Source organism: Acomys minous (genome assembly GCF_964271855.1).
Source record: "Acomys minous genome assembly, chromosome: 2".
Lineage (NCBI taxonomy): Eukaryota > Metazoa > Chordata > Mammalia > Rodentia > Muridae > Acomys > Acomys minous.
The window spans coordinates 39531249-39536998 of NC_140484.1; positions in this window are offsets into that span (position 1 = coordinate 39531249).

Consider the following 5750-nt stretch of genomic DNA (forward strand, 5'->3'; position numbering starts at 1 on the left):
AAGGGAACTCCTCCCCAACCATATGATTACAGCCTATCAGGATTCTTCCAGATATTCTGCCTCCCCTTCTTCTGAGTGTTACCAGGCCTCCTTACCAAGAGGAAGTTGTCAAATTGGGGTCACCAGAGTTGTGTCAGAGGCAGATCCTGCTCTCCCCTACAACTGTGGATAATGTGCTGTCCATTGGCTAGATCTGAACAGGAGGTCTAAGTTTACTGCATGCATTGACCTTGGCTGGTTCAGCAGTTTGTGCAGGTACCCCTGCATCTAGATTTTCCAGCCCTGATGGTCTTTTTTGGGGGCAACCCCTCCACTTCCATGAGACATATCTTTGTATCTCTAGCCTTGTGTATACATATGTGGATTTAAAATTAGAATTGCTGAATTTTTCATCTATCTTAAATTCACAAGAGCCATTCATATTTCAAGGAGCAGTAGACCCTGGAGAATGGGTTGGGTATCTCTAGACAGAACATCGGCCTTTCCCTACAACTTCCTCAAGGTTCCATCAGACCCCCCACAAACATTCTTGTCCTGTCCTGAACATAGTGGGAGGACTAGCTTTTAGGCTTTTTTCACATTTGCATAACTGTAAGTGTTGGCCAACCTGAAATGCACAAGACAGTTGGGATAGCTGTATACTCAAATCATAGCTCAAGTTTCAAACTTTTGTGGAATTTCTTTTCTAAAAAAAACTCAGTATTTTGTTTTCAACAACCACACAATTTGATGAGATGAGATCACAAAATTTGTCCAAGGCATTCTCCTTATGAAAATCCAATGGGTTTTAGATGTTAGCCTGTCCTCAAATACATTCAACAACACCTACAGTAATATTTGACTAATAATAGGGCAATGCATTACAGTTAATGTGGCATATAAATCTTAACTGTCATTGGAAGTTAATTTCACAACGGGATAAACACCAAGGTACAGAAATCCCGTGGAATCACCTAGGATTCTTCCCACTAAATATAATTTCTAGTATCTGTTTTATTTGTTTTTAAACTGGTTTTCCCAGATAAGAAATGTGAAATCCCCTGATGGACAACAAATTTCCCCATGCCATCCCCACTCCCCTGCCAGGGGTGCCAAGTCCTAACCTTTCTCAGAATATTTCTACTAATATTTCTACTAAATCGTAAGCTACTCTACGTCTCAATAGATACAAAAATGGTGGTTGTCTATAGATAATCTAGGAATCTAAATTACATATATCTTTTGTGTTAGCATCAGTATTTTTAATGAGAATGTAAAATATCTCATAGCATACTCTTCTCACTCAGCAAAGAAACTCATGTGCTGTGCTTAGCATGGAGGAAGGACAGATTTTTATCCTAGTTTTCAATTTTGTATTTCCTTTTAAATGTAAAAGAAACATTTAAATATAAAAGAAACAAAAAAGAAACATTGTTTCATACAGTGCCTGTTACCCAAGGACTTTAACTATAATCAAATAAGAAGGATTTGGAAGTGTTTGCTGTGTGTGTGTGTGTGTGTGTGTGTGTGTGTGTGTGTGTGTGTGTGTGTCTTTGTGTGTACTCATCTTAGAACAAAAAAACTTGCAACCCAGCACTCAATTCACATCAGTTGTTTCAGTAAGAAATCAGGGGTAGTGAGGGTATCTTTGATTCCATAGTCTTAGTCCAATGTCAGTGTCCAGAGCCCAAGGTCAAAGCATTCCAGAGGGGCTGCAAGAACACAGAAAGTCTTTCCCGAGATTAATGGCAGGGCCGAGCCAGAGATGACTGAAGGGGCACCCTTTGGCATGCTCATCCATCAGAGATTTACTCTTTGGCTAATGATAGCAATAACAGTTTGTATCTGACAGACTCAACTGGGCATATGGGGTGCGAAACTCTATATTTGAGGTGGGATTGTGTTAGATCTATACAATTTCCTGTGTTACTGCCTAGGTTATCTCCCAGCATCTGGCAGTGAAGTTTGTGCTTAAGCTTTTAAAGGAAAATGTAATTCTTTCCAAGGAGAAATTTGCAGCGCGCAATTAAAACAAAATTAATTGTTTTAATGCCTTTATCCTTACAGTGTCAATGTTCATTTTGAAATTTTTACTCTTGTATTGGCAATATGTAGATGTGGATAACTGTAAGTGAGGTAAAATTGATATCACTACTTTGTGTTTTTAATTTCTAAATAAATAAATATCACTCTAATCTGTCTGTACAAACAATGTGATAGTCAATTTAAATTATGTATGTATATATGTGTTACTTATTTTATACCATATTACTCTCATGATACTGAAGAAAAATAGAAAGAATATGAAATATTTTATCATATGTATGACTATTTTTATTTTGTATTTACTTTTTATTGATTCTTTTTAAACTCACAAGATGTACCCCCAATCCAACTCTTCTCCCCATCCCTCCATGTTTGCCCTCTGCCCTTGCAACCTCCCCTCCAGAAGATAATAACAAAATAAAAGTGAAATAAAATAAAATAAAATAAATCTCTCTCTGGACGCTGCAGTGTGTCACACATTATACCTTTTTGCCCAAACAGCTTTACTTGTAAATGTTCATTGCAATGAGTCATTTGGTCTGGCTGGGACCTCTGGCTTCTGCTACACCATCAATACTGGATCCTCATTCACACTCCTCTTGTGCAAAATTTATTCTCAATGAAACTATATTAAATACTTATTAACAAACACTGGAACTTGTAATCTTACCACCATGTTGTATCACTGTTAGCAATATCGCTTTTTGTATACTTTTAATATATGTTCACATATGTTAATCCATGTTCACATAGATGAACACACATATCATGAGTATGTATGTACATACAATAAAAATTGGGGACTTTAAAAATATATTTTATGAAAACAGGTTTTTCACTAATGATTCCTTTTAAACATTATTTCAAATAGCATTAGATTATTCTCTTTACTAATTTTATTTAGTCCAGTCCATGAAGTTAAGCACCTTTCACCAGGCAGTCACTAAAATATGTTACAATATATGGTCTCTCTATAAATGTCAAAAATGAGTAAGATATATTTATAATGAACAGTCAAGCATAAAAAGGATAAGAGGAAAGCAAGTACAAAGTATAAGGTATTTCTTAATACTTCATATTTCCTTTAGTGTCATTCATTAGTAATGATGAATAAGCAGTAAGTATGTATTACTTTAATGAACAGTCACACTGTAATTATTTAAGTAATAAATAATATTTGGGAGCCAATTAAGTATCCTCAAATTATAACTGATTCACAGCAAGATGATTCCATATTAAACAATGTGCACATAAAGATATAATATCATCAAACAAAGGCACAGCCAATCGATAAATCATATGCAAGATCAATATTTCTAGGACTCAATAAAGAAGAGAAAGAAAGGCAGGAACTGAGATTTCAGTCATCCTGGTTAGTTTTTTAATCAGCTTGACACAGCAAAGATCATCTAGGAAAAGGGAACTTCAACTTCACAAGATTAGCCTGTATGCAAGCCTGAGGTATTTTCTTGAATAAAAGTCGATGTGGGAAGTCTCAGCTCATTGCAGGTGGTATTATTACCCTTGGACAGATGGGCCCAGGATGTATAATAAAACACGCTGAGCAAGCCATAGGGAGCACACCAGTGAGAAGCATCCTTCCATGTTCTCTGCTTTGGTTCTTTCCTCCATGCTCCATGTTCCTGCCAGAGTTTGTCAATGATGGTCTGTGTTGTGGAAATGTTAGGTGAAATAAACCCTTTCTTTCTCAAATTGTTTTTGGTCATGGTGTTTTTTTATAACAATAGAAAGCAAACTAGGACACTAATCATGTACTTCAATAAAGCTGATTAAAATTTTCCATGCAGGAAACTGAAAAAAAAATGTGGAGTGGAGATATTTAGAAAAATAAAAGATAATACAGTAGAGTGAGAGGAAGAAAGGCAGAAATCTGAATCCCTCTCGGCTGCTTGCCATGAAGATACAAAATCCATGGACAAAAAAAAAAAAAAAAACCTGTTTGAAAGCTTCCAGAAAGAGGGAAAAAAAGGAGGCGCTCCCATCAGAGGGTCATATCAAACTTAATAACCACTCTGGAGGAAGGCAGCCCCGCAACTATTCACACAGCATCTGCAATGGATCAGATAACATGCTAATATGGCAACATTTAGAAATAGATTCTACTACGAAAAGCATTGTGCTTCCAATTCATTAAATTATTGTCTTGAGGTGTTATCTATCTATCTGTCTATCTATCTATCTATCTATCTATCTATCTATCTATCTATCAGCTACTTATCTATTTTTATTTATTTAAAAATGAGATGGGTCAATTTCTGAATTTTAGAAGACAAGGATTATAGCCCATTGTGGTAGATGGCAGCATTTGTGAATTAATACTGAAGCATTACAGATTGCTGTGTATGTGTTTGTTCACAGAAATGCCTATCAGTAGGATCCTTGTATGTTTTTATTGTTTGCCTCTTTGATATGAAAAAAAAAAAAGTCTACTCAGCCTTAAGGCATGGTCTGACCAGAGTAACACATCTACTCAAGCCTACCTTTGTGCCAGTGAGGTTTTTTTTTTGCCAAGATATATATTATTTTATTAATTTGTTCTTGTTACATCTCAATGGTTATCCCATCCCTTGTATCCTCCCATTCTTCCCTCCCTCCCATTTTCCCCTTATTCCCCTTCCCTTTGGTGTTACCTACAGGAGTACAGGTGATTCAAAGACTCCAAATCCCATTCCGCATGGATAATTTCCACTGGTAGGTATTTCAGTTGGGTTTTCTGTGTACATTGAAGACAGTTCAATCAAAAAAAAAAAAATCCAACTTTCAACAAACAGTTTATCTACAGCTTGCATCACTTTGAGAAGGAGCCTTGTGGACCTTTTATTTTTTTAATGATTCCCGAATCTGTCTTGAGAGCTTCAGGCCTCTCCCAAGGAGGGACAGTTTCAATAAAGATAAAGCAGCCTTACAATAGCACTCGTATTTACATATAGAAAATAAAATTAGAAAATAAGTTAAAATGTAAAATAGCATTCCACACAAAGTATGAATCAGAAACAGTTTAAGGGCTTCGGCTCATGATCCTGTTTGCACAGGGGTCACTATGCAGTGAGAATGGAACCCGTGATTTAAGTCTGGTTCCTCAGCTCTGGGAAGTTTAGTAGTGACAGACAAAAGATGATCTTTTTTGAAGGCTCTGCTGAGAACAAATCATTTCAGAAAGAATTTAAGACAAGGTCATTGACTGTGCTCCATAAACATCCTTCTCTACTGTGTTTAGCATCTGCATAATTGCCTTGAGATATTTTTCATGCACATGAGCACTTATCACTCATCCTTCTGTGCCTTCTATAGAATATCTTATCATACCAATGAATAGTTGAATATAACTGATTTTCTTAGCTAGGAGGTAAATGAGACGTTTGCATTCCTTTATAATGAAGCAATTATTTGGGTTCAAAGCTGTTACAGGTAATGTAACGACAGGTGGAAAAAAAAAACCCCACAGCTTTTGCTCCAAGATCTTCTGATGCTACAAAAACCTTAATTTGATTATATAAACATATATGTATAAATGCCCACTAACATTCATCCAGATGACTACACAAGACAAATAAAACATTTCATGAAATTCCTATATTTGCTAGAAAAATACAATTTTAATCATCTTTAGGGAGTTGCACATCTTGATAGAAAGCAAAGGGAACCCTTTGTAAAAACATAGACTCAAACTTTGTAAATGACTCAAACATTTTCCCATTACAGAA